The 10892-nt window shown below is 47.8% G+C and overlaps 1 long non-coding RNA gene across 1 annotated transcript; it reads right to left on the bottom strand.

The window, feature by feature from the left end:
* Positions 1–513: 513 nt before the first annotated feature.
* LOC143274129 (uncharacterized) lies at positions 514–10535 on the bottom strand. Its single transcript, XR_013052557.1, has 2 exons — positions 10405–10535; positions 514–656 (listed from the first exon to the last, which is right to left on the bottom strand). It is a non-coding gene; the product is annotated as an uncharacterized LOC143274129 (long non-coding RNA).
* Between the last annotated feature and the right edge of the window lie 357 nt (positions 10536–10892).

The following is a 10892-nucleotide window of genomic DNA, read 5'->3' as shown; positions in this document are numbered from 1 at the left end:
TTTAGAATTGTCCCACTAGCTGTTGTGGCTGACATTAACCTGTTTCTCTTCATCTATGTTTTGTCTCGAGGCTTTTTACCTTTCTTTCATTCTGTAAGTTCTACTTTCCTGCTTCTTCTGTGTCTGTCTGTCTGGCAGCTGCCTGGCTGGCTCCAGGCATCTCCCTCTTTTCTCCCTTATTCTCTCTTCCAAGCCTAGATTTCTCCTCCTACTTATTCTCTCTGCCAGGCAGCCCCTCCTGTCCCTCTACTGCCTGCCTAGCTATTGGCCATTCAGCTTTTTATTAGACCAGGCAAGGTAAAACAAATGCAAATGCAACACATCTTTACATAGTTAAACAAATGTAGTGTCAACAGAATGTAACACATCTTTGCCTAGTTAAACAAATATTCCAACTCACAGCATTTCCAGACTAGCTCTAATTTATAAGCCATGCTCTCCTAACTTTAAGGTACAATTTAAGGTGTTTATGGTCTTGAAGGGACAGATCAACAGTTCAAGGATGAACAATGAAATAGTGGTGAAAGGTTTTAATATCAGAAAGCTCTACAAAGAAATCGCAGCTCTACTGCATGTTGCACCATCTTAAGCAAGTGGATTCATCTTGGTATCCTCATCTGTACGCCGAGCATCTTCAGACCTGTTCTGCAGGATGGCTGTGAAATATAAATTAAAGCTTAATATATGTATATTTGATTTCTAGACCTCCTATATAGGAAGCACTAAATTTTTGATAGCTTATATTAAATAAGTAAATCTGTCCAGTGGCTCACCACGGATGGGTGTGATGTGTAAGTTTTGAGCAAGTCAACTTTGCATACCCTCATTTTCATTTTGCACATTTTCCATGTGTTCTCCTCTCCCCAGCCACACTCAGACACATGTAGCTCTAGCTCTAGAGTCCACAGGCTTCTCAGTCCCAGAATTGGCACCCACCATCATTCCTTCTTAGAATATTCTCAAGCTTTCTTCACACAACTGGTTCCTACACTGACCATCAGCCCCAAAGCCAAACTCTAACCCTCCACCTAGGAGGTAGGCTCCCCTCCTGCAGAAGCTGTAAGTATTCTCTGCATGACTACTGCTCAGGACTCCTTGAGAGCAGGGCCGTAAAATTCTGCTTATGTAACCATGGACCTAACACAGAAATGAAAACAAAACAAAACAGTAGCTAACAATAAAATCAAATATGTAGCATCTGGGGAGACAGTTCAGTGAACTGTTTTATTTGCAAGCCTGAGAACCAGAGTTTGGATTCCCAGCACCCACATAAATGGCTAATCGTGGTGACATCTGCTTGTCACCCCAGGGCTGGGCAGGCAGAGACAGGAGTATACTCAGAGCTTGCTAGCCACATACATAGTCTTGCCAAATGAGTGAGCTCTAGGTTAAGTGACTAAAAAAATAAGTTGGAGATCAACAGAGGTACCTAACATCTACCTCTGACCTCCAGAGGCATGTGCGCGCGCGTGCGCGCGCACACACACACACACAAAAGCACGTACAAATGCATACAACAGACACACATGCATGTACACACATGTATGGCTTTCTAGGAAGTATGTATTGTTATATACATTGTCTCATTTAATCCTCAATGAATGAGATGGTAGTCACCGGCTCTGCTTTTCAAATGAAGAACCTGTGGCTTTACTGTGCTAAACAACCTGCCCCAGGAAAACTGAGTAAGTGACATGGCTGAGAATCCAACCCAGTGTCATCAGCTTCAAAGTTCTAAATGAAGGTAGCAGTGGATAGGGAAATCTATGCTCCAAACAATCCTTTGGGGCCTATTATTGTGCATTTATAATTTATGATACTAGTCATCACAGTAAATGTTGGAACATTTTTAAAACAAAGACTTGACCAGAAGGAAGATGTTGGATGGTATTCCTTCATCCAGCCCCGACTCAGCACCATCATGGCCAGCCAGTCACCCCTGAAGGACAGTACTATGCTTAGCTCCTTGCTCTTTCTTGATCCCATGAAAGGGATGCTCCCTATTGTGACACTGAAGAAGGAACCGAAAGCTTCACAAGGTCCAGGATGAAGAGAAGGGCATACTGGCTGGCCATCCCTACCCCCCGAAGAGAGGACAGGAGGAAAGAAAGAAACATCTGGAAGTAGCGGCATTTCGTTCTGGACCTTGCGCCCATGAATGATGCGCTAAGACAATTCTCTGCCTTATCATAAATTCTGCAAACTCATGAACTTTGCAATCTCTGAAGCTCAGCGCTGTGTGGGAACCACTTATCTTGTGCTGAAAGCAATATAAAAACAGATGGCAAAGAGTGCGTCAGGAGATAAATCAACGGCCTGGCTGCCAGGAGTTTGCGGACAAACCCAACATGGCCAGCCTCTGGACTCTTGGACACGGGGACTGTTTGGCAGGGGTCTCTCAGGGCAAGGCAGCCAGGCTGGCAGAGAAGGCAGCTGGTTGGAGGAGATGGAACAGAGTCCCTTGGGAGGACGAGGGAAAAAGGGCACCTTCATAAGCAGCTTTGGGAATGTGGCCAGCCCTTCCCCAAGGAGAGATGCTGGATGGGAGACAGTGCAGCTGATGGGGGCAAACTGTAGCTGAGACCAGAGATTTCTCCTCTATCAGGCAATTTTCTATCGTTACCACACTGAATCCTTGCTGTACACCGAAAGATGCCCGTTTTCACAAACAGGGAACTGAAATTCAAAGGTTGAGAGTTGGTCAAAGTCACGTGACAGATCTAGCAGTCCATCACGGCATCAGGAGACCTGTCTGTACCACTCCCATCTCAGGGTCTAGTTAGCTATGTGTCGACTGTCTCTGAAGCACCACCTGGAAGGGGAAGAAAAATGAAGATCCAGTTCGGAGATGCAAAGCTTTGCCAGAGCTCCATGGCGCTGGTGTGCAGCTGGACCGGAGAAGCATGGCCATGGCTGGCCTGGTGCTTCTTCTACCTCTCTGGGCTCTAGGCCAGCCTTGGATGGCAGCAAACGGCTGCGCCATCCTCTGAGAACAAGAGCCGGAGCCTGAAGATGCACAGCCATGTCTGCACTTCACGGGGGCAGGCTCAGCACACAGGCAGCAGCAAAAATCATCACAAGAAAACAGGCTGAGAAAGCAGAAAAAACGAGCAAGAGGAGATGGCGTTGGCCACCATTCTCGGAATACACACTCTTGGTATTCTGCTGCGCGGAGGAGTGATGTGGGCAAGGGCCCCACTCTGCCCTGCCCACCCAGCCCCTCCCAGGAAAGGCCAGTACGGATTTGGAAGCAAACTGGAGAAAGAGCAGATGTGGAGAGGGGCTGAGCAATGAGATGCCTGCTGGTGTATTTTCAAAGCATCCCTCTCCTCCCTAAAATGAGCAGGCTCACAGGCACGGCTGCATGGAGACAATGATCTCTAATCAAGTACAAGTTTTCTTCTAATCAGTTCAGTTGTTGGAGGAAGCCATACAGCCGGGGCCTGGACCGGGAGGGTGACTGTTCATCAACACCACGTGCCAATGGGGTCACCTGAAGGTTGAATCTGAGGCTGGCTACACAGCCTGAGTCACAGCCTTTCTTGGCAGCCCTGGACAGTTGGCCCTGCCGCTTTTTTGAGACAAGACTTCCCAGATGCTTCCTCTTCTAGCTGCCCCCAGTGAAGAGTCCTTCATCTCAGAGCTGGGAATGAAAAGAATACGGTTAACCGAGAGAGCATTGCCTCATGCTTAGGGTTCAGGGTGAGAGCTTGGCTCTGCAATTGGCAGCCCAGATCCTTGGAACTATGACTGAACGAACGCTACCTGGCCTCCACTCCAAAGTAATGATTCCCTGGAAAATCCTACTCGTCCTTCAAATATCCCTCAGATATCACTTTCCCAACCCATATTGCATCTAAATCCCTGAATTAATTATCCCTTTTCTGCATTCCCCAAAACATGTGCCTCAAACGTCTCCCAAGCACTTATTGCTCTGAGTAGTGGCTTCCTCATTTACAATACTATTTTCTTGACTGAGAGCACTTGAGTTAAAGAAATGAAAACATATTCATAACCATGACCCCCATGCCTGCCCACCATAAAGCCAGGCACGTAATAGTTGCTTATTAAATGTTTGTGGAGCACATAGTGAATAGGGAATAAATAAATGGTATGTACACTTGAACTTGTCATTTGAATTCAAATAGGAATGCTTCCCATCTTATCCAAAGCTGTTATCAAATGCAAAGCCCTTTGCAGACTCTGCCACTTGGCAATAGTCATCTACAGGACTAGAGATAGGAAGAAAATAAGAAAACTGGATGATCCCCAGTTCCTGAAAGAGTTCATCAAGTTGTCCCGTTACGGCAAGTGCACGGATTCGGCTTTATTCAATCTAGATTAAACTCTTTGTTAAGACGACTTGAAATTGCGACTGAATTAACACTGTTAATTTCCCCTCCCTCCTCTTAGATGAGCTAATCTCTGAGCAGGGGCTGTCCTCCTCCACTGATCGGTTTCCTCCGCAGGGCTGGGATTGATCGCTATCTCCTGGGATATTGAGTGGCCATTGGCTCCGGCAGAGAGAGATAGAGAGCATGCTGATGGAACTGGGTCCTGTGCGTTCTGATTCCCCTGTGGAGGGCTGTCGGGCACTCAGTGAGCCGGGACAATAGGTACAGTGCTTGGGAGGTGCTATCGCTAATGGTAATCTGTTCACTTGGATGAGCTCCTGCCTGCAAACCCTCATTTCATAAAACAGATGCCAGGAGTCGGGGCAGCCCAGAGCCTCTTAAAGTACAGACTCTGCTCAAGGGCAGCCAAGGGCAGAAGGGACCGTGGGTTGTTGCTCTCTGGTCATCATTCCCAACCCATTCCCCAAGGAAGGCCCTCTCCTAGCTCCCCCCTCCTTTCTTCCCCAAGGTCCTATGGCTGGATTCCAAAACACCTAAACATCAGGACAGGAAGCCAAGGAAGCCAGAGGAGGCAGGGTAGGCGTATGCATGGGGGGTCAGCAGGGAAGAGTGGTTGCATGGGAAGCAAGATGGGTGTCAGGAATGTCAGACAGACTACAGGCAGGGCAGGCAGATGTGCAGGAGCCTACGATTTAGCTGATTACAAGTTTACTCGAGCCCCACCCCCACCCCACCCCCACCCCCACAAAGATAGTAAAGTAGTAACTGCAGCACTGGTGAATTTGACTCTGATGGTTAGCTGTCACTGTCAGCTAGACTGGACTGAGAATCAAGATGGAAGCACACCTCTGAGTGTGTCTATGAGGGTGTTTCCAGAAAAGCTTAGCCAAAAAGGAAAGAGCCACCCTGAATGCAGGTAATCTCATGTACCATGAGCTGGGGTGCCGGATTAAATAAATAACAGAATGCAAGCAAGCTGAAGACGGCATGTATCTCTGTCTGCATCCTGACTATGGGTGCTGTGCAATCAGCTCAAGCTCCTGGCCCGTGTATGTCCCTGCTAGGATGGGCTATACCCCTCAAATGGTGGGCAAGCATCCACCTTTCTTTCTTCCATGTTGCTGTGGTCTGGTATTTGTCACACAAGTGAGGAAAGTACGTAATATGGTGACCTTATTTGGAAATAAGGTCAAGGCATCATAATGGCCTTAGTCCTCAGTGACTCATCTCATTACTTGGACAAAGTAAGCTGTCCACAGGGAGAAAGCCGTATGCAGATGGGAGCTGCAGCTGGGCCTGGTGACGCAGGCCTAGCATCCCAGCTACTCGGGAAGCTGAGGCATGAAAGTCACGTGTTTAAGGCCTACCTGGGCTACAGGACGAGTTCAAGGCCAGCACAGGCAGCTTAGAAAGACCCTGTTTCAAGTCAAAAGAGGATGGGGGATACAGCTCAATGTTAGGGGTCTTGCCTAGTGTGCACAAGGCCCTTTGTTCAATCCTAAGCACACACACACACACACACACACACACACACACACACACACACAAACACGGAGGGGGGGGGGAGAGAGAGAGAGAGAGAGAGAGAGAGAGAGAGAGAGAGAGAGAGAGAGAGAGAGAGAGAGACAACAAGATTGGAATGGTGCTGCCTGCCGGGAGCAGAGGACCCACCGAGCACTGGAGAGAAGGCCACACTGACCCTTCCTCATGCCTTCCGGGAGCACGGCCCTGCTGACACCTTAACTTTGAACTCTGAGGCTCTGGAACTGTAAGATGAACAATTTCTGCTGCTTGATCAGCCCAGCTGGGGGAGCGCGGCTGGTGCAGCCACAGTAATAAACGAATTCCATGTCTGGAATACAGCACCCATGGAAGCCGGTGTGCAAGGAGCCTTTCCCACAGACAGGAAGAACCCAGGACAGAGTAGCTTTCTCTAGCGTTTATGTTCACTTCCATGACTACAGCCAGCAAGCATGGCCTCCGCTCTGGAATCCCAGTCATGTCCTAGTCTCTATTTAGCACTCACCCTGCTTCCGTTTTCCCAACCATGAGATGGCTGACACAGAAAACCCAGTTTGCATCCTTCCAAGGAGACAAAACTCGAACACGCAGGTAAAGGTTGGATTACATGCCCAATTCAGGAATCCAGTACGGGTGTTATCGTTACTGGTGAGATTAAATTAGTGCCAGAGAAAAGGCAGGCAGAGCAGAGAGCATGGAGACCTTAGAGTAGCTCTGATTCATAGCTGCAGGGACCTGCCTGCCACTCCTCACGGCCACAGGCCCAGTGTCCGGCCAGCAGGAGTAATTCCAGTGCCCGCCCACGCTCAAGGGTGTCCTTCGGGTCCTGTGTGGTGCGAGTGGGGCTATGTGGCATTCATGATTCATGACGAGGCAAGTGCGGCACAAGGACTCTGGTCAGGTTATGAAGCCATCAATCTTGAGCTGAGATTTTCTGGAATGTTACAGCCAGAGAGGAAAGGTTGCCAGGGCCTTTAGGGGTGGGGTGGGGTGGGAGGTGGGAGGTGGGAGGGCCTTGCTGAGCTGCCCAGGGAATGCACGCAAGGCTCCAGTTTGACTGGAGCCACTGGAAACAGTTTTTCTCCTGCTGTCCTCTTCAACCCCAGGAGAGCCCCAACCCCGCCCCCTCCCCCCCCTCCCCCCCCCCCTCCCCGAATGTACCATGCTGGGTTCGTTCATTCCACACATGGCAGAGGAACCCTCGGGAGCCTGTCCCACTTGGTGATGCAGAGTTATCTGGTTTGGGTTCTTTGACAGCAAGGAAAGTCTTGGAAATCCTCAGCCCTACTGTAAACAGAGTCTTTATTTGATCCCCAAAGGCCATTACCAAGCACTCCTTTTCCTGCAAATCTTTGCCATCCTCAGGTCCATGACTCATTCCAGGCCCTGTGCTCCTGTGAGATGTGTGGAAAGGGTCGTCAGGCTGTTTCTAAAAGTATGGCAGCCTTGGGGGTTGACAGGAAGTACTGACCAACAAGACAGGGTGGGGCCATGGCAACAGGGCCCAGGACTTTTCTTTCTTTATTTCTTTCTTTCTTTCTTTCTTTCTTTCTTTCTTTCTTTCTTTCTTTCTTTCTTTCTTTCTTTCTTTCTTTCTTCCTTCCTTCCTTCCTTCCTTCCTTCCTTCCTTCCTTCCTTCCTTCCTTTCTTTCTTTCCTTCCTTTATTTTTTAATTTTAATTTAATTTTTTTTTTTTGGTTTTTTGAGAGAAGGTTTCTCTTTGTAGCTGTGTATCTCTGTAACTAGCTTTGCAGACCAGGATGGCCTCGCACCCAGAGAATGGTCTGCCTCTAATTAAAGGTGTAAGAGAGAAGGGACGCCAGAAAGGTGTGAACAAGGAGAATGATCAGATAAACATCGTGAATTTTGAAATAGCATAAAAATATGGATAGAGACCCAGGGAGAAGGAAGACGGGGCATAAACGGCCCATTTTCCCTCCTGCCAGCACCTCCCATTGACGGAGTCCATCAGGAGGCAGAGGGCAGGAAGTTTGTGGCAAGTCTTAAGAATCACTTCCTTTTAGGTGGGAACAGGGTGGAGAATGGGTGGAGAGAGGCTCTGCTCCAGCAGAGAAGACTGTAGCATGAATCTTAAAGGTACTTATTAATAAGATCAAACCTGAGGCCAGGTATTGGGGTGAATGCTGGAAGATCAGAGAAGCAGAACAAGCCACAGCTACCTCACCTTGCCAATTCCTCAGCTGATCCTGTTTCCTCAGACTGGAAGCTTCTCGGTCCTCATCCAGAATGAATCTCAGCTGAACTGCTGCTCAAAAGCCTGAAAGCTTAACCAGCTAAATGCTTCTAGTTCCTGGTCTTCACACCTTGTATACCTTTTGGTTATCTGCCATCACTCCCTGGGATTAAAGGCGTGTGTCACCATATCTGGCTGTTTCCAATGTGGCCTTGAACTCACAGAGATCCAGAGGGATTTCTGCCTCTGGAATGCTAGGATTAAAGATGTGAGTGCCACCATTTTCTAGCCTCTGTAGTGGCTGTTCTGTTCTCTGACCCCAGATAAGTTTATTAGGGTGCACAATATTTTGGTGCCACCACAGAAAGACAGCCAGTATAAGACGTGTGATCAAATCCCAGTTCCTATATCTACCAGCTGAGCGACTTTGGTCAAGTGTCTTAACTACCCTGAGCTCCAGTTCATTTATTTACTTTTTTTTTTTTTTTTTTTTTGACAGAACAGGAATTTAACTGTGAACATAGTGTTGTTAAAATGAGCAAGGTAAGATGTGTTAAGTGCTTCTCACAGCGAGACACCGTGTCCATGTTCAGTAAATCACAGCCAGGATTTTCAGTCTTTCCTCCTTCACTCACCCCACTCCCTGCCCCTGCCCCTTTCTCTGCCTTTTCCTCCCTCATTCCTTCGCAGGATTCCCACGGCCTCTCCCACACAGCCGTGTTTCTGGTGTTGGACCATCATCACAGTTAGAACCACCTCTCTTTCCTCGAAGGGAGACGAAACCCTCACGCTTCCTTCAATTTGTCATTTTGCTATTTGAATCTCCGAGCCTTCCGGGGCTCATTCTGTGGTAAGGTAATGGCTGTCGATCCCAAATCCAGGCCGATGGCACAGATCAGCAATGAGAAGGAGAAGAAGAGGTGCTGTGGGGTCAAGGTCATGGTGCCGCTTGAACAATGAAAACTGGTCCCCGAGATGGGCTAATGACTCCTGGGCCCAAACCACTCGCTCATGTCAGAGACAGGCTTTTCTCTTCAATTAGTATTTCTAAAATTACAGCGAAGTACACATAAATAACATAAATTACCATCTTAGCCACTTTACAATAATTTTTAAAAATACAAATCAGATTAAATCACACCACCAGCAGCAGCTGACTGCCCACAAAGGCCTTCTCAATGCACTTAAGAATAAAATACAGTTCTTGCTGTGGCCTGTGGCCCTACGCGATCTGACTGGCGCCTGCCTCCTCTGCTTATTTTCTGAGCTGCTTCCACATCCCCCGCCCCCTCTCCAGGCTCCATCCTGTCTGGGCCCCTCCTGGACTTCCTGCTTCCTCTCCCCAGTACCAGCCACCTTGCAGCTTGATTCCTGCGGCTCCTTGCTAAGACCCATACACACAAGACAATTGTGAACGTCAACTCTCACAGAGTTGAAAGGCCAGAAGGGAATCCATCTTCTCTACTGCCAGCTCTCAAAATGAGGTCACTAACGTGGGGAGAGTTCTGATTCCTCCCTTTCCCACCCCTCCACCCAAGCACCTACCCAGGAACCCAACACTATTTCATTTTTCAAACAGTCCACCATTACTTCATTGCAATGCCACTTTTAGTGTGTTCAATATCACCATACATTTGAGTTTATTTTTGGACTCCGTTTTTCTGTTCTTCCTCTAGCTCTTAAATATTTAATTTCTTCAACTTCTTAATACACTCATTTCTGACAATATTTTGCAATACAACTTTCTATTCATGGTGTTTTGTCCCCTTCTTCACCGTTCCTGGCTATGTCCCACCATTTCTTTTCTAGAAGAATACAAGTATTGTTTTGTCAAATTATTGAGTTGGGGCCAAAGTGAGTTTATAGATTGTGGTGGTTAGTTTTAACTGTCAGTGTTATACAACCCAGACTCACCTGAGAAGAGAGTCTTAATGAGAAATTATCTAGATCAGGTTGACTTGTGGGCCTGTCTGTGGAGGAGTGTTTTGATTATTAACTGATATAGAAAGATCCAGCCCACTGTGGGCAGCACGATTCCCTAGACTTGGTGTGGACCTGAACTGTGTAGGAGTGGAGAAAGCTAGTATCTTAGTGAGGGTTTCTATTGCTGTGAAGAGACACCATGACCATGGCAAGTTTTGTAAAAGAAAACACTGCTTATCTAACCCAAAGCACCAAAGTCCAAATTCCTCCAAACAGAAACATGGTCTGAACTGTCACAGCAATACCCTAGTCTCTGGTACCAACTTCTGTCTTAGTTAGGGTTTCTATTGCCGTAAAGAGACACTCTAACCACAGCAACTCTTATAAAGGAAAACACTGGGGCTCACTTACAGTTCAGAGGTTCAGTCCAGTACCATCATGGCAGAACATGGCGGCATGCAGGCAGACATGGTGCTGGAGAAGGAGCTAAGAGTTCTACATCTTGCAGGCAACAGGAAGTGAGCTGTCTCACTGGATATGGCTTGAGCACAGGAGACCTCAAAGTCCACCCCTACAGTGACACGCTTCCTCCAATAAGACCACACCCACTCCACAAGGCCATACCTCCCATTAGTGCCACGCCCTTTGGGGGCCATTTCCTTTCACACCACTGCAGTTAGCAAGCAAGCTAGTTGAACATCCGTGTGTACACTTCTCTCTGCTCCCGACTGTGGATGTGATCGGACTGGCTGCTTTAGGCCCCTGCTGCATGGACTTCCCTGTTAGGATGCACTCCAACCTGCTATTGTGAGCTAAAATCAACCCTTCTCCTTTAAGCTGCATTATGTCCTGGTAGCTTGTCACAGCAACAGAAACGAAACCAGAACATGTATTAATTT

Source organism: Peromyscus maniculatus, chromosome 7 (genome assembly GCF_049852395.1).
Source record: "Peromyscus maniculatus bairdii isolate BWxNUB_F1_BW_parent chromosome 7, HU_Pman_BW_mat_3.1, whole genome shotgun sequence".
Lineage (NCBI taxonomy): Eukaryota > Metazoa > Chordata > Mammalia > Rodentia > Cricetidae > Peromyscus > Peromyscus maniculatus.
The sequence above is the reverse complement of the archived record's forward strand: the minus strand, read 5'-3'. Positions and strand labels throughout refer to the sequence as shown.